The sequence below is a fragment of the Dermacentor variabilis genome, chromosome 7 (genome assembly GCF_050947875.1).
Source record: "Dermacentor variabilis isolate Ectoservices chromosome 7, ASM5094787v1, whole genome shotgun sequence".
Taxonomy (NCBI): domain Eukaryota; kingdom Metazoa; phylum Arthropoda; class Arachnida; order Ixodida; family Ixodidae; genus Dermacentor; species Dermacentor variabilis.
The window spans coordinates 137771016-137790354 of record NC_134574.1 but is presented as its reverse complement, the minus strand read 5'-3'; positions in this window follow the sequence as shown (position 1 = coordinate 137790354).

Sequence of the window (19339 nt, the reverse complement as noted above, 5' to 3'; positions counted from 1 at the left end):
TGGAGAGAAGTAATTACTAAAGCGAAAATGAGACACCCATCCAAACGCAGCTAATTGCTACATACGAAACCCACGCGGGTTTCTCGAAAGAAAAAGCGTCGCAGTTGAAGAAAAATTCGTTCTGGTCCGGCTCTCGAACGCAGGAGTACCGCCTATCCGGGCCAGCCGCTCTACTGTCTGAGCTAACTAGATGGTGGAGCGGCAGAGTTGGTAGAGTTTCCTTTGTAGCAGTTCGCTACGTTTGGGTGGATGTCTCGTTTTCCCTTTGTTAAGAACAGGAGACACCCGCGCAGCGTTGTGTGCTTGTCGTAGTTTTCTTTCGTTTTATTATCTTTCTTTAGATGTAGAAAATGGTCTGTTAGTGTAGGTTAGAGCCCGTTATCACGGAATCCCAAACTCGTTACTTAATTAATAATAAAACAAAAGCAAGATGAAAATATCAGCAAACGCTATACACACGCGAGCGCGTCAGAAGCGGATTCACGAAGATGGCATTCTGAATCGCAAGCATAGTATATATACTATATATAGTATATAGTATATATAGTATATAGTATATATATAGTGTATATAGTATATATAGTAACTCTGTGGGATGGTTGCCCATAACACAGGAGTCAAAAGAGTCCTCACAAGACTTTTCCTGTATGCATATGCAAGGACAATACGGTCACGACGTCAATTGTCCTCTATTTCATATTTGACCCGTGCACTCTAGTTGTCCTACACTCAACGCCTTCGTGACGACATGTCCACAAGCCCAGATCACAACGCCGATTGGCTTCCGAGAGCCGAGGGTTCACGGAATCAGGTCGTCGATGCAATGATGGTGTTCAAGAATGTAAATGAGTTTGAATATTTTATTCCAACATGGGCGGATGGCAAATTAAACGAATGAATTGACAGTTGTGTGAGCGGGCGGGCGAACGGTATACTGATGGCGATGTGAGAAGGTGGCCGGTTACATGTTAAATATTGTAATGCCGTTGTTCAACTGCATGTATGGTCGCGAGCAAAAGTTTCGAAGACCGTGGCATCAGCGAATAAAACTAAAATTTTCTGCTGGCGCGCCGAGCAGCCTGGAATGCTTTCAGCGCACCCCATTAATCGAACGGGCGCATGAAACTAAGCCGCACCACTTTGATTTCAGCCTGCCGTGCCTATAGGCTGCAAATATTTTTTTACAGCGAAGCTGTCAAGGGCTACTTCGCCCAGGATCGTGTCCGTGTGTTAACTCAAAAAATTGGAGGACGCTTAAGCTTCGCCTTCAAGAGTGGAACGCGACAGCGTTCCCGTCGACCCGCCAAGGGGTGTAAGACAATAGGCTACGGCGCAGCAACTACGCGCCCCGCATCGGACGCGGTGAGCGTCGAGCAACGCAGCGTTCGGCGCGACAACGAAATGTGCGCCTGAGCAAGCGACGCACGCCTGAGCCTTAGAAACAGCTCGTTTCTAAGGCAACACCGCGTTCACTAGAGGCGCTTTCGTACCGCTTTGAAGCATCGAACTCGTGGCTCAGTAAATAAAGAAAAAAAAACTCGTGGCTCAGTGGTAACGTCTCCGTCTCACACTCCGGTGACCCTGGTTCGATTCCCACCCAGCCCATCTTGCAAGTTGTTTTTTATTCATGAAGTGCCTGCTGGGATTTATCGCTCACGGCCAACGACGCCGACACCGACGCCGACGACACCGGCTTTTCTGCGACACGAGCTCCTTAACGCTGTCGCGTTAAAACTGTCATCATCTGGATTGGCTCCAGTCGTCGTCTTCTTCCACAGCTGACTCGTTGGCGCCCCTCGGTGCTACGGCGCGTACGCGCTCGTGCCACCACTGCTCCCGCGTTCGCCGTCGTCAATAATCAATCAATATATTTATTTAAGAAATACGACGGGGCGTAACCACTTTTACAGCGAATTACAGCGAAGCTGTCAAGGGCTAGCTCCCCCAGGATCGCGTCCGTGTGCAGACACAGAGCTCCCCATACGTGGGCCGATCCCGCAGATTGTGCAATACCGGACCGACCCGCGGCGGAGGTGCAGTTCGCCAATAGTGGACCCACATACACAGCTTCGCTGGTCATCCTTTTTCACAGATTCGAAGCGTACTACCCGCCGCGGTTGCGCAGTGGCTATGGTGTTGGGCTGCTGAGCAGGAGGTCGCGGGATCGAATCCCGGCCACGGCGGCCGCACGCCGTGGCCGGGATGTCCGCGTAAGTCCTAAAAGAACAGGACTTACGCGGAAGAAGCATTAGACACTTCACGTCAGAACAAAAGCCTGTTGACAGTCAACTAGGTGCCGCAGTACGGTCTCGTCGGCATTGGCATCTTGGAGCACTGTTGCACCGCATATAGAGCAGGACACAAGGAGGCACACGAAGGACACAGACACATTGTAAAGTAATTTACACCGTTAACAGGGAGGAAGGGTGTAAATATGTATATGCATAGACTTTTACGCCATTCTTTTAGTGTAAAGGTGAGAGTTATAGACACATTTGCACCATTACTGTCATTTACACCTTTACTGTCTATAACTCACACCCTTACACCCGAAAAGGGTGCAAGGATGCGAGTTATAAACACATTTACACCTTCCTTCACTTTGAAGGGTCTAAAGTATCTTATAGTGTGTATGTGTCTATCGTGGCCTTCTTGCGTCCTCGTCAGTACGTCGCTACGCAAATACTCCTGGACGAATTGGGAGTAACGGTCTTCGTTTGGTCTCAGAAATGGGCAGAAGTGTTTTTACCTTCTTCTGTGGCTGCAGCTGTGAAAGTGGGTGCTCTCTATTTGTCTCCTACACGAGTGGATCGATGGAGGGATGCGATGAGCATCCCCTTTGATATAGGGTAGGGGCGGATGCCACCAAGGTCACCCTTCTTCTGCTCTTATTATCGGCACTTACAGTGGCACTGGCACACAAAAAATATGTATGCCGCTTGTCTGCAATGTAAGAAAGCTGTCGACCGATTAACTATACAGTATCGTGCCATAATTCATTGAACGCGCAAAAGTCACCAGTTATACTATGGTTTAAGGTTAGTATTTCAAATTATGCCCGTCAAATGAAGCGCGGCTTCTTGGCGTATAGACTTTGTTTACAAGATAGGTCAGCAAAATCTAAGGTAGTGGTCAGAAATTGCTGACGCACATGCCGGTCTGTCTGGCCTAGTGGTCGCAAACCACCCAATCGCCGCGTCTCGCGAAAATCAGGACGCACTCCGTATAAAACATTCTTTAACGTTTTCCACTGTATATAGCTGGGAGGCCCTGCTAAGGAGACAGCAATCCGCAGGTTCAGCAGGCACTGGTCCAGTGTAACCACGACATCGCCATGGCCATTGGAGCCATGGACTAGGGGGCCATACTCTCTTAGCATATGACTGGAATAAAGTTATTTCGTTCTCTCGCTCTCTTTCACTGTGCGCTTCTCCGTATACCACAAGAGGTAATACAAGGTCGATTCAAATAGGTCGCGAAGCTTCGGGGGAAAAACGGTTCAGTACAGATTGTCACCGACATCATCATGGGGGGTTATATGGGAGAAGCAATTGAAGCGCGACTATGTTTGCAGGGAACAAATTAACATTGGGAAAGAAAAACGTGTTTTTTAATTCAAATGAGACACAGTTAGATTCATTCAACGAAAATAAAATTCCTAGTCAATTTTATATATTCGTTACGAGTTAAGAAAATACAAGTTAAATTTCATTATTATTAATAAATGCATTTCTTTTCAGCGCCTATCGCTACAGGGGCCGTTGACGCCACTATCACTCGCAATGCAATGCACGTCTTGAAATGGGCAGAAAGGCGCACTCGTAAACGTCACCTGTTGAAATACGCCCCCCTCACAGTTTGTGCTTTCTTGCTTGTCGAAGTTTGTCTGAATTTCGTGGCGCGGATAGCTTCATCGCTTCATAATCTGTTCCGTCAAAAGTAGTGAGTTACTACCGCCAGATAATTGTGTAGTTGTTTTCGTGCGACTGCGCTGGCCGACGGGCTTGGCATCCGACAATAGCATCAGCACTCTACACCTAAAGCTTTCGTCGGCTTCCAAAGAAAGTATGTTCTGTGCAGGGATGCGATTTCGACAACCGTATGGCTGGCCTTTTCCTGCATCGCTTTCCACGCTGAAATCTCGGAACGCCCATCAAGTCGAATGGTGGGGCATTTGAATATATAGCTCCAAAGGAAGGACAACAAAACAAATTTCGCGCCTTAGAAAACAAAATGACGTCACTTCTGCTTTTAACGGACATGGCGTCACATTATTTTTTCTTCCGCCGGAAGTGTTCCCACCACATACAGATGGCGCTAAGCCCCATGAACCACAGATGGACCGCCATGTTTTGAACGTATGGGTTCCTATGGAAGCTTCGCTACTAGGTATATTTACCTTGGGTAATAAACGACACCACGAAGTTAGACCGACTTTAAGCAGTGCCGTATTCTCCTTTCCTCTTTCTCTTAAATTTTTGCTCTCTTTTTCTTCTTTCCTTATTTTTTTTAACCTCTTTTACCTTTTATTCCCCCTACCACGTTTCCCCAGCACAGGGTAGCCAGCCGGTCAGAGAACTGGCTAACCTTCCCGTCTTCCCGTCTATTTCTCCTCCTCCTCCTCCTCCTCCTCCTCCTCCTCCTCCTCCTCCTCGCATCTGTCCCAACGCGCAGCGACCTTCGTGCTTTTTACCTCCCCTCCCCTGTTATCCCGTCGTGTAACGCTTTTGACAAGGCTATCACAATGCGGCTTCGACTACTGCACCGACCCATGGGGTGATACCACGTGACCCCCTTAATTTTTGCGACGTGCAGAGGAGCCTTGTAAACGAACCATACGGTAAGAAATTTAGAGCGCCTTTTGAATTCATCACATTCATATTTATTTATTTATTTATTTATTTATTTATTTTTATAGAATAATACTGGCATTGTGCATTTTACGTGGCAGCACTTACCTGTAAGATGTAGTCTTGAAATGACTGAGACTAGTCGAACACGATATGCGCCGCTTATCGAAACGTTCGCTCCAGCGACATAGCTTGTTCGACCGCTGTTATTCACATCACCGTGAAAAAGATGCATACCAGTGTTCACATTTGGGGACACTTTTTTCTAAGGCCAATTATTACCGAAGGAAAAGTTCCGAGACATTATAATTGAGAACCTTCGTCAGCCCGGACATTCGTTCACTCAAATTTCAGAGCAGGAGGGTATATCTTGGCTGAGGCGGCCGATTAAAAAAAAAATAAATAGAAGAAGATGGCTGCGAGCGGCTCACGAAATGCTTTCTCAACTTGTGTCCACATTCACTCTCTCTCTCTCTCTCTCTCTCTCTCTCTCTCTCTCTCCTCATCACTCTCTCCTCTTCACACCGGCAGAGCTCAAATCGCCCGAAACTATAGCTTGTTTCGTAAGAAGGCTAATGCACCACAAGTAAACGCTCTCGCACGAAGTAACTACAGCGATGGGCTGAAGAATGCGACACATGGGTACGGTTGCGAGGGTCCGCGTGCTTTTGAGTTTGCTCTAAAGAAGAGCTTGGCGGAAAGTTTTTCAGAAGTTTGGGGTGAAGGTTACAGCCTAGCTGGGCGTTCTAGAACGGTGAAAGAGAAAGGGCGAGCTAAGCTCGGCATTCTTCTTGCTCCTGCAGCTCCGCTGTGGGCTTAAGCTGGCAATTTTCTGCATGGTGGCAGCGCGCACCTTGGTTTGCAAACAAACAGGTTGCGCATAATGGCGCGGTAGAAGTAACTGGAGGAATGGAACGGTTCAACCGACTCTCCGCCAATCACGTGTCTTCTACGTGTACGAGTACTCCACGACGCGCTGTACTGGAGCCAGCCGTTTTTCCCCTTTTCCCCCACAGAGATGCGATCCCTTTCTCACGTCACTTGTGGAGCTGGCCGACTCCGTAATAAGAGGGATTATGACGTCAGGCAGCTAGCCTTCGGCAAGGCAACCTCCTCTGACGTCGCTCCTCTTCTCCTTCTAAACGTATGCGCGTGTTCACTACTGGAAAACAGGCCCTCTATGGTCGACGGGTCTTCCAATACGTGCTTCTTTTTTTTTCGTGGTAAACCCTTAGAGATCCCTTCGTCGTGATTGGTCCTCGCCAACTGCTCTCCGCTCTACTGTTCCAGTTTTGCTACACGCGCTCTTCGGCTAGAAATCACCTCTTGCCTATAACTAACCCGTGGTCAGGGCCTATTTCCCCATATGAGTATTTGCTTTATATTTCTTATGACTAACCTTTGAGATTGTCCCGTGACACTCCTTGCTGTTCATTTTCCTTCCTTGATGCTCCGTCGGCATGGAGTAAGGATATAAACGTCACAGATGGGCCAATCTTGGAAAACCAACTCTCCGTGAAGACGTTCGCTTTTTCCCCCCGAAAATTGTCTGCCCAACACGCGACCTCTTAGACGCGGCGTATATTGGCCGAGAGCGTTTGGTTCCGAGGGTTCCGTGTGTTTTCTACTCGCTCTGCTGCTGTGCCTGCAGTGCGGGAGCACTAAAACCTACCGCGCGCTACGACGCGACGATCGCGTGTTGGGCCGGCGCTCGCTTGGCTTCAGTCGTATTGCGCAACGCAGTGCAGCCTTTCTTTCCTTCCTCCACGCTCCGTAAGCGTTCGCATTCGTATTATATCTCCAGTGTTTACACACGCCAGCGTTTCCACTATCGCGAGGAATTGCGCCGTCGCGCTCCGTTTCTGCGGTTAAACGAGGCGTTTTTCTCGCTGAGCGCCGCGCGATAAGGCAGCCTTCCGACTCGTCTTGGCCTGCCTTTCCGCGCTTGTTCGTTCACTTGAACGCGCTCTGCTTAACTTTTCGCGTCTTCGCTTCTCAAAATACGCTTTCCTTCTTTCTTTTCCTTCCCTCTCGCATTCATTGTTACAAATTTTTTTTCTTTTTACATCACCGTCTTTTTCGCACGTTTTTCTTAAGTTTCGTTTCGTTTCCGCACTTCGTACGCTGTGTGAGGATAAAAGCCGGACAGAAGCAAAGGAGAATGAAGAGCTTGGAGACTTCTTTTGTTCCATTTCCGCAGAACATCGCGTGACAATTGGTGGAACGCGAAGACGCCCGTCTAATGGTGATTGCGGTGCATGTCGGGAAACTGCAGGCCGTCAAAAAAAAAAATTGAAGCTTACACTAAATCTTGAGAGACGGCGCTGGTCTATTTTTTTAAACTGAAGGACAAACGCTACGGCAGCCGAACAACACCGAGCGACAGAACGGCGGAGTTGCATGCTCGCCACTCGGAATCCTAATAGACCCTCTTCCTAATTTGCAAGTGCGCTTCGCTGCAGCGCACGTTTGCCCAACTAATGGCGGCACCGTGTCATTGTCAAGCAAAGACTTAGCGCTCGTTGCACAAGCTGGTGATCGTATCTCGCGCATGGGTTTATCACGAGAACTACGTCTACATTTTCCGTGTCACAATGCAGGCAAACTGTGCTTGTACTTGCAGTTTGTAAAAAAAAAAAAAAATGACTGCGCCGCCATTATTGGGCAGACTGACTTGCAGGAAAGCTGGCTTTACAATTCTGGAAAGGGTCCATAGTGGATGGTGTTCAGGCAGAAATTGTGGGGATATTGTGGAGGCCGGTTCGCACCTCCTTGCTTTGAATATATGAGCGTGACCGTATTTTACCTGACCTCCCTCACCCCCCCACTGCAGGCCTTGCGGCCCGCCCTTCAATTAGAGCGTTCTTTTTCTTTTTTTACTACTCCCAACTTCTTGAAACTGCATATTAGGTTATAAGGGATGCCGTGTCGGTTGGAGTTAATAACAAAAAGTGCGCTAGTACTCTGGTGTGCTCGGATTACCAGCACACCAGAGTAGTTGCCGTTGCTGGTTAACGCTGTGTTTAGTGAGTACGGTTCAAACGTGAGTCAGTAAAGTGGGCGCCGGGTGCAAGTACAGGACACAGCGGTACGCTAGGCTCCTTACTTTTTTTTTCTGCCTGATGTAATCGGGCTGGTTGCATTGATATAGTCGGTACTCGGTGGTCATGTATGCTAAGAGTTGATTTTATCGGCATTTACACGTGCGTGCGTCTGTTTTTTATGCCTGAGAAATGCACGCAGCAAGCAACGCAGTGCCCTGCCATGATGACGTCGATCGGGCTCATTCTACTCAGCCAAGTTACACAACTCGACCTGTTTATAAGGGCTTAAGTGCGCGACTTTTCAGTGTGCGGGTCGTCGACGGCAGATGGCGCCGTCGACCGCTCCGAATGCGTGGAGCAGTCGTTCGCTACGGTCACGAGGAACGCCCACCATCCGTCAACGGGAATCGCTAAAGACGCGGGACGAGGACGGAGGGAGATGGGGAGCGGCAAGATCGTGCGCCGAGTCCCGCAGTAACAGGAGTCAGCACCCCTGATTGGGAAATTCGAGCAGCGATGAAAACGAAACACGATCGCTCTTCCCTTCATTTCAATCTCAGTTTCTCAAATGTATTCCTCGCAGTTCACATTCTGTATAACTGTCTCGTTACCTGCCTCCTTCATCCATTGCCCTTTCGTACTCCCAATTTTAGCAAATACATTTCCCTTCCACTCATATCTTCACCTCTAGCTGCCTACTTCAAATTCCTTGCTCCCGTAGTCTTTCTTTTTTGCATTTTCCCTTAAATCCCTGCTGTTTCCCTACATACCGTATCTGCTCTCATTCACTTATCCGCAGCCCAGTCCCTCCCATAACTCCACCGCTTCGCCTGCGTCTGGCTCTTCCCAAACAGCAGCGGTCACGTTTACTCCTCTTTTCCCATTTCCCTTTCATCGCCTTTCCCAACGGTTCCCCTCTCGGCGCGCCATCTACCTTGCTTAGTCCCCTTCTCTCTCGAGCCTGTAAAAGAAACATCACTCGCACTCATCCAAACTTCCATTTTCCTTTATTTTCTTTTTCTTCCTTCCCTCATTCTATAACCTATCCTCTCCCGCGGCCTCTACTCGTTCCCCATCCGCCCGCTACTCGCCGCATCATCCCGCAGACGTTTGTGAAACGTTACGCAAGTAACCGCCTCCTTCAGCGAGCAAACTGAGAATCGAACTTGCGAAACATAGGCTCCATGTCCCTATTTCCCCATTCGGGAGCGAACACACGTGCACATACACTCACACCCTACTACGTCGATCTTTTTTTCTTTTTTTCCTTTTTTTCGTGTTCCCGCGCTTCTGGTTTCTGTCGAGGCGGGTCCATCGATCCTTCATCATCCCGATCGCGCTGCCTCCGTGCCTGATGCGACTTGGCGGCTGAGTGCAGTGCTCAATCCGTTCCGTTGCCCCCCCTTGGTGAGACGGCAGTCGGCACTCTGACCTCTGGAAGGCCTGGCGTGTTAGGTTTTCTTTTTATCTATCTCTCCAGGGGAATGCTACTCTCAGTGCGGTGACCGCAATGCTTTATCGGCAGCGAGGGTTAAGCGTTTTATGTTCCCGTATATACAAACGAACCTGTGCTCTCGTAAGACTGCGAGCGTGCATTCTAACTGGCATCGAAAGGCTGTGCTGACAGGTTTGATTGGCGGCGGCGTCTTATACTGCGTCCAAACGAAAGAGGTGGCGCAAAACTGCCTGTGGTGTGGGTCACATGCAGCCACTCGTTTGTTTATTTGTTGTTTCGCTTCCTTCTTTCTTTCTTTCTTTCTTACTGTTCTCATTTCACTTCATTTCTTACTTCTTGCCTTTTTGTTATCCTTATCAATTCTTTCTTGTCTTCCTGCAGTCGATATTTCGAAGACTGTGAGTGAACCCGGCGTGATTAAAATGCAGCGATCACTTCAGGTGCAGTACGACGACCTCGCGTAGCCAATGCCCTCTTGCGGACGTAATAAGAAGGTTTGATGCGGCGTCTCCTGTGACACACGTGCACTTAGGGCGTGGTCCTCGACTACGCCATTTGCTGTCCATGCACTCAGACGGGATTGCGCAACCATGCGCATTATAAGTGCGACCGAAGTGATTTGAAACGAGGCGGCGGCTGAAACTAGAAAGAACTCCGCGATGATGCAAGCGATACGGTAAACAAATTTTGATCGCTAAATAAAGCACAGGATTGAAATGTGCTGTTTAGTTAAAAAAAGCTCTGAAATATAAAAAAGAAGAAAGGTCGAGGAGCGATGCGTGACAGCTTTCTGTATAAAGTTCACTGCCGTGAATAGATTTCTTTCTAACAAAAAGCAAGAAGGGGGAAAAAAGCAGCCGTTGTGGTCTGAAGGTAATGATGTTCTACCACTGAACTGGAGGTGACGGGTTTCATTCAGGGATCCCACGGTTTCTTCATAGGCCGCATGTCCTTTAATTTGGGTCTCTGCTAAACAGCAAGATATCTTAAAGGAGAAAGAAAATGCTTATGACGACGTAATTCAGTGGGTAGCCCTTTACACACTTTCGAACCGCCATGGCGCGATGGTTTTTCCCCGTTTTTAGTAATGAGAGTGAAAATGCAAACAAATATTTTTAAGTCACTGTGGTTCTTTGAAATGTGCGATCATCCAGGCACGCGAGCGTTTCCGTCCCAATCGTAATTGTGAGGCTCGGAATGACACTCACGACCTCGCGGACAGCCAGCACGGTGCTCCGTTTTTTTTGTCACACGCTGATCCCTCACTCTCGTGAAATCATTGCGTTCAGCGTCTACTCACCAAAAGTATTCTCACAGGGATCTTTGTCCTTGAGTTGGCAAATTCAACATCAACAGTAAACTTTAGACGGACGGACCGACCGACCGACCGACAGACGGACGGACGGACGGACGGATAGATGGATCATCATCATCATCATAATCATCATCATCGTCATCATCATCAGCCTGGTTACGCCCACTGCAGGGCAAAGGCCTCTCCCATACTTCTCCAACTATCCCGGTCATGTTCTAATTGTGGCCATGTTGTCCCTGCAAACTTCTTAATCTCATCCGCCCGCCTAACTTTCTGCCGCCCTCTGCTACGCTTCCCTTCCCTTGGAATCCATTCCGTAACTCTTAATGACCATCGGTTATCTTCCCTCCTCATTACGTGTCCTGCCTATAACCCCCAATTCTTTGTCTTGATTTCAACTAAGATATCATTAACTCACGTTTGTTCCCTCACCCAATCTGCTCTTTTCTTGTCCCTTAACGTTACACCTATCATTCTTCTTTCCATAGCTCGTTGCGTCGTCCTCAATTTAAGTAGAACCCTTTTCGTAAGCCTCCAAGTTTCTGCCCCGTACGTGAGTACTGGTAAGACACAGCTGTTATAAACTTTTCTCTTGAGGGATAATGGCAATCTGCTGTTCATGATCTGAGAATGCCTGCCAAACGCACCCCAGCCCATTCTTATTCTTCTGATTATTTCAGTCTCATGATCCGCGTCCGCAGTCACTATCTGTCCAAAGTAAATGTATTCCCTTACCACTTCCAGCGCCTCACTACCTATCGAAAACTGCTGTTCTCTTCCGAGACTGTTAAACATTACTTTAGTTTTCTGCAGATTAATTTTTAGACCCACCCTTCGGCTTTGCCTCTCCAGGTCAGTGAGCATGCATTGCAATTGGTCCCCTGACACACACACACACACACACACACACACACACGAGGGCCTTGGTGGCTCGCTTTGTCGAGTTTACGTCTGGCCGTAGACTGACCGCCGTATTCAGAAATGCATCTTAAGTTGAAGCCACGCTTCACTTTGATTTAAATGACGCCCGTCGTGAATGCACCAAAGTAAACGTATTGAGAGTCTTGGGCACGTTCGCAACAGGCGTCGTTTATGATCAAGTCACGCACATGAGCTTCATGTTAAGATGCATTTGTGATTACGGGAGCATGTGACACAAATAAAGGCACTATTATTATTATTATTATTATTATTATTATTATTATTATTATTATTATTATTATTATTATTATTATTATAAAGCGAAGCTTTCTTTGCCACTTCTCCCGACTTTCCGGGCGCTGCTGCTGTCTTGCTCGTGCGTGCCGCTGGGTTTCTTGCAACGTCGACAGATGGCGCTCGCCTCCGCGGCAGCGTTTCGCATTTTGTGCGCACGGCACGCTCTGCGCTTGCTTTCCTATGGGACACGCATGCAGGCGCTGGACTGCGGAGGTCGCGTGTCGGGGCGTGATGGCGTAAACATTACAGTCGTCCGTAGCCTGAACAGAGCGCTTGGAAGCTGGCGTGTCAACAGCGTGCTGGCCACGTACGCGGAAGGAGCAGGTAAACACGCGCCAGCAAAATTGCTCCAAAGCGTGCACGCGGCGGCGAGGGGACACAGGCCCCCCGAAAAAAGCGTCGAGCGGGACGGTAGCGTCATCGCTGTACGCAGCGAAACGTGGTGGATACCGCGAATCTATGTGCACAATGTATGCATACAGGTTTATAGTAATTAATTGAATCACGTACAGCCCTGTAATTCAGCTAAAGTTTAGCACCCCGGCCACGATGCGACGTGTCATGTGAGGCGATGATGATGCTCAACCCTCTAAGAGATTATGAACGACGACGCACAACAACGCCTGAATCGAGCGAACACGTCTCCCGGCGTGTTCTGCGTACTACGCAGACAAACAACAGGGATACAGGCGAGGTAACGTGTCACATCAACTCACCGCTCTCGTATCGGACTAAACGATAAGGAAATTACCCGTTCGCCGCCAACGTCACCGCTGATTATTGTCAATCAAAGCGAACAGCGTACAAAGCTTCCCTTGCATCGATTCCCACAGTGCGTGGGATAAGCCGACTTTTTTTTCACTCACCGACTTGTTGTTAATTGGCAATGTAAATCAGAGGTCGACGTCTTGCGTCCACAGTGATATTTCGGACCTGAATGTATCACTAACGGATTACGACATCGAAAGTCGTCCAGAAGGATCTCAAACACAGACGTATGTCACTTTACGTGATCCCGCACAGAGCCTACCTCTCATGTGGAGCTTATGTAGGTATATGTATAGAGGTTAATGTGTTGTCCCTAAATCGTTTCCTGTCTATATGCAGTTTATCGAGCCCTCTAGACGCAGTTGTTCAGTCCTCAAAACACTTCGACGTGGCACACGAATATCGTAGGGAAAAAAAAGGTATAGGCCGTAAAGTCCAATTTCTTGGGTTCTCAGGAATGCCTTTGAGAACCCGGGCTCCCTTAGAAAAAAATAATAATTGAGTGCTGCATACGCGCACAAATCGTTTAGGACAGCTATGTCTCCTCTGGCGCAAAGCAGTCAAAGACAGAGACAAAGGAGCTCGGTGCGAAAACGTCGCGATAATTTATTTCCTCTGTCCCTATGAAATGAGGACGGTCTTCGTTGTTAAGCATGTTCGCCGTTATTGCATCTTTATAACGCTCTACCTTGGTTCATTTTTGTTTGTTCTTTCCTGCTTCCCTTCTTTCTTTCGATTTCCTTATTTTATTCTTTTTTCATTCTTTCTTTTCTTAGTTTATTCATTCATTCTTTCATTATTTCTTTATTGACATGAATAAGGAGATGTCGGCACCAACTCTTGGTGCCTGTTACTTCTTTTCACGTCGGTGATATGGAAATTCATCACATATGCGATAATATCAAAAAAGCAAAAAAAAAGAACAAGTCACTTTAAAATGACGCAATATAATCTGAGTCATCATAAGTGTCGGAGAAGCTAGACACTTTTTTCCATTCTTATCTTTCATACTTTCTTTTATTCCTTCATTCTTCCTTTTCACTCTTGATCTCCCTTTCACTTATTTTGTTTCTCTCTTTGTAGCGCTGCTTGCTTTTCTTTTCTTTCTTTCTTTTTTCGAACATAATGCTAAGATATTAGTGGGCTGATTTTAGAAGTTGACACTTCCTCCACCTCGCGGATTTCCGTCCAGAACGGGTTTGCGATATCCAGTGTCCGTGTGCTTCGAGCTGTCGCTTGATTTGGCCTCACCCCGCAATCTGCTATCCCCCTTAGTCTGAAGGGCAGAGCGAGCGCCCCCGGAAAAAGCACTGGCCCCGGGTTCAAACACCTGACCAGGGCGAACATTTGCTCAACTGCGAATTGTTCTTTCTCAGAAGACAGCGTAAATTTCTTTCTGTACCTAGTGCCGCTCTCATGGGGATAATAATTATTCCTTGCATCAATAAATAGACATTGTGCTGCATTCCTATATAAACGACCGCGAATAAGAGTGTCTTAAGCGGACACATACAGTTCGGTTACGAAATTCTCACTCACTGAACAACCGTAACCTTTAAAACTGGCTGCATAATTTAACGGTTTCGTCTGTTTGTGAGGTCTATATATTGAAGGCATTTTGCTCTGATATGACATCTGATATCTGTGTTCTTACCGGGCAACGTTATTGTTTTCTTTTCATTTCCGATTTTCGACACCTATGGTACTAAGCAATCGAAGGCCTAAATGAAAAGCTCGCTGCTCCCAGCAGTCCGGAGCCCTTCCGTAGCTTTCATTCCACAAAACATCATCAATATCGGTGACGCGGATAACGGCAATGCGAAAAATGATGTCTGCCGTTCCCACGTACGCATTAAGAGGTGAGCGGGAGGGGGGGGGGCAGCTAAGGTGTACGGTTTCCTCTAAATAACTTGTAGTTCGGGTGTGACGTACGTGGTTGTTGACGCCGCCGACGTGACGTACAGCCCCCGAGGTTCGGCCCTCAGGTGCGGAGACTAATGGCGAGAACGCCAGCTATATCCACTCGGCAGGGTGTGTCTGCCTTTGCGCGAGAAGAAAAAAAAAAGGTCGATGGTTGGCTCCCCGTGCATCTACACCGGGGCGTTGGTTGGAGCACCAATGGATGTTCTAAAATTACCCATTAACGAAACGAAAACCGATTAATCGATTCGAGCCGTGTATTTCCAGATTCACTTTTTATTTTTCACTGGTACTGCCGCAACGTGGAACGGAATCGGTAACCACGGGCGTCTAACGTTGAAAGATCGCCGACACGCAATTTCGACATACAAAGTCTAACAGAGCCGTCTCGCACGTAATGTGATTAGACGTGTGGCACATTCGGAAGAGACGTTTCAGAGTCCCCTGTCTCTGCTTAACGAAAATGGTGTAAAAACAGCTTTTACATTCTATTGCTAGAACATCGAGGTATGGACTAGGGAGGATCCCGCCTCCTTACCGTCACTGGACCCACTTTAGAGCAGTGCCGCTTATCAGTGAAGCCCGCTTATGTTAGCTGTGATGGCACACTGTGTGATGTCGTTATGTCTCAATGGGACGCTGACACTGTGTGTCACTAGGTGGCCCCTTCACAGACTGTTCGACAGCGCCCACAAAGACGTTTTCGTAATGTTAATAATTTTCTGCCTATTCCTTCACCGTTCTCATTCATTTCCCTTTCCCCAGTACAGGGTAGCCAACCGGAGATATCATCTGGATAACTTCCTTGTCGTTGCTTTTATCTGTCTCTCTCTCGCTCTCTCCTTTAGTTGCTCTTTTACGTGAACCGGAGATGGGAAAGAGCGTTAACATTTATTCCGAGATTTGTTTACTCCAAGGGAAACTGGACCCGTATTCACACAAACCTGTTACGCTAGAATCGTTTGTAAGAGAAAATTGCAGCCAATCCTGACGCAGGTCAGTACTTGCGAAGGAGTCCAGGCAATGACAAAGGGCACTCCCGCTCGAAAAACCATTGCAAATTTGGCTACGGTTTTCCAAGCTCGTGGGTAAACGTGCACTTGCGTTCCATAGTCATTCCACGTGCTTCCAACACCACACGCGCGACAAGCAAGAAGGCATGAAGACGACGCGTTCAGTGACTCAGTCCGCTTTGGCTTGGCTATACCACTCGTAAGCCTATGCATTGAAAAGTCCATTGTCGTTCAATCGACAAAAAGTGAGAGCCATAATTGGTCTCGCGCGTTCTGGGAGGGCCGCGATCTGATAACGGTTCGGAAAACGAGCCGTTTTGCTTGTCCTCGCGTGAAAGAACGGAATGGCGCTTTCGTCCTCGAAACGGCCCTTCCGACCAATCCCGTGGGGGGCAAGCAAACGGTTCGCTTTCCGAACCGTTGTATAAAAAATCGACGGTGTTGCCGCCTTGCTTCCGGCAGTGTTTCGCTTTTGCCGCCTAAGTGAACAACCGATTGCAGCTCGCAGCTACTGGTTGTTGTTGTTGTTGTTGTTGTTGTTGTTGTTGTTGTTGTTGTTGTTGTTGTTGTTGTTGTTGTTGTTGTTGTTGTTGTTGTCGTCGTCGTCGTCGTCGTCGTCGTCGTCGTCGTTTCTTGCGCGCGCGGTCCTGCCAAATGCACCGTAAACGATACTTTGGAATACGACTACCTAAGCAAACTAGTTTTTGTTAAGCTGATTGCTTTCTTAAATCAAGTTGATCTTTTTAAAAACATTGCGAGTGTCGACGTGGTCACGCCACTCACAAATCGAGGATGACTCATTCGTCCCTCATGAAGCCGGTCCTTAACGCTATTAAAGGTGAAAAAGAATTTGCACGTTCTGGCTGTTCTTTTATTACGGCTAGTACGTTTCTAACATTTCCCATTACAAGCACTGCACGCCGCAATTTGACAATTTCGATTATCTAAAAACAAATGTCCAGATATAGACACACACATTGAAACCTTCAGCAGAGCTTATCTAAAAGCAAATGTCCAGATATAGACACACACATTGAAACCTTCAGCAGAGCTTATCTAAAAACAAATGTCCAGATATAAACACACACATTGAAACCTTCAGCAGAGCTTATCTAAAAACAAATGTCCAGATATAGACACACACATTGAAACCTTCAAGCAGAGCAAACTTAGCTCGGAATGTTATGTTCTGGTTGAGTTAGGAGGATTATATTGAGCTTTAGTAGGTCCTGTTGGACATGTAGTACCTTTAAAGGATGGTGTAATAATGACCAATGTATATATTTATTTAATATGAACGGAACAGATTGGAAACAAGAACAATATGCCTGCGGTTTCCCTACAAGTATAACTTTTTCAATAAGGGGACAGAATGGCGACTGAGCGGCAGGATTACGACATGCTAAGCGGATGGGGACACATATTGCTTTGCCCAACTCAAACAGGATTTTTATAGAGATACCAGCCATTTACCGTCTTTCATTTGCGTGACGTCATGGCGGTGGCAAATTTGTTTCAATATCGGCGTCTCTTAAGAAATGTTTTTGTCGTTTTGTTTTGTAGGCGTGGGGGCACAGAGTATAAGAACAGTACAGATTTGTAGACGGAGCTTGTACTGTATTCTTAGGTTGTGACCGAGTATAAGGCGATCTCGGCTGACGCAAGGGGTGATTATGGTAATGCTTATGATGATTATTACAGTGTGAAAAAGAATACGATGATGACGACGACCGCGCAGGTTATCCCGCATAACGAGAACTGGGATGAATTCATGATCATCCTGTTCACCTGGCGATTGAATGGAATTTTTGAATTTTCGAAAGCAAAGCAAAGTCATACAAGAAACGTGTTGAGAAGCAGCACCTGGATCCCTAGCATAATGCTAGTACGAATCTACGCAGAAACAATAACAATACATACGTAAACATACAGGAAGGAGACACCTTTATACGCCAGATTATCATCATTTCAAATTAGCATACAAAACGCAAGAGCTTCAACAAATAATGCACTTTTTTGGAATAACGCTTAAGAATCACGCACACACAAAAAAGTTTTATGTTGCTTTAGATGAACAGAAATATTGTCTCATAAAGAACAACCCACGCAAGAAAGCCTTGTTTTTCCGCACACATATCTTACTAGTGGCTTCAAGAAGTTACTACATTCACAGCCTGTTGCGTTGTGGTGGACCTGCGAACTGTGTGAATGCTCTAGGAGACAAACTTCGCCTGTTCATTATTAGGTCACTGACGCTCACGCGGGACACGTGACACATGATGTACATTCTTTCTCACACGCACGCAAGCGTCAAGATTTGTTGCGTGCTACTACAGAATCCAAGGGAGGGGAAATTATCATGCCGATCTTGTTGTGTCAGTTTTGGGCTCGCAATTACGATGCACCTTTTGTCTATATCGATCGATATCTCAGTCCACAGACACAAATGCGCCTTCGTCGCGGACTTACATGCTCGCAGTTCAAGCTGCGTGCCTAAGGTTATATCATGAGAAGCCAACAAACACTGACACCAAGGACAACATAGGGGAAATTACTTGTGCCCAATAAATGATATAAAGAAACGATAAATTAATGGAAATTAAAGTGGATGAAAAAACAACTTGCCGCAGGTGGGAACCGAACCCACAACCTTCGCATGAGAAGGTTGTGGGTTCGGTTCCCATCTGCGGCAAGTTGTTTTTTCATCCACTTTAATTTACATTAATTTATCGTTTCTTTATATCATTTATTAGGCACAAGTAATTTCCCCTATGTTGTCCTTGGTGTCAGTATTTGTTGGCTTCTTATGATATGACTAATAAAAATCGGGCCCCTTGGTTAACCCCCTTTCTTCTCGTGCCTAATGTTAGTAATTTACTGAGACGTGGGCGAAATGCCGAGGTAAATGCCTCCTGGAAAACGCTGAAAGAAATTAAGGGGTTTTTTTTTCACTCTTCTCTTCCGAAATCTGAAGCTTCCGGGATGGGCGCTAATTAAGCTCCACGGGGCTTTTCTCCGGTTAATTACTCTACCGCGCTTTCAAAACAAGCCGCCTTAACTGGCGCGCGAGCATCTGCTGCTTAACCGTACGGAAACACGTGCGGACTGCTCACTGTTTCTGCTGGTGCGTAGAAACATCCAAGAATTCATGCCATCGACGAGAAGAAATAAAGAATACTTCCGGCCTGGCAGCCCTGTTTAGTGACGGACAAAACACGCCAAGCTAACCAAAATTAAAAGCACGCTTTTCTGCATAACAGCTTAGCAATGCAGTGAAAACACTAACTTTTCAGATGAATGGAAAACTGATTAATGGGATCCGCTTTTCTAACAGACGCATTTGCTTTCTTCATTTATTCGATGGCACAGAGACTGGCCGTAGCGATAAATTTGTGCCGAAAAGAGACGATTACACGCTTTGGCAGAACACTGTGATGGCAAAATCTAGGTCTTGAATGAGCCCCCACTCCTTGCTTTTTTCGATCGTTGAGCTATCCTGTCATAAGCTCCGCGATGATAATTTCTCGGAAGGACTGAGTCCCGCTGGAGCATAGTGGCACGGAGTTGAATGAGTTACGTCATTGCTTTTCCCTTCATGCATTGCAGAAGCTTCTCCACATCGTCGCCGTTGCAATGCATGCGTGTTGTGTGGAAAAGCCCACTTTCAGCGTCGAATCATCCGCTCTATATTTATTTGGCGTAATACCATCATAGCTACCATGGTGATCACCACGAGCACAATCAGTCATTATGAC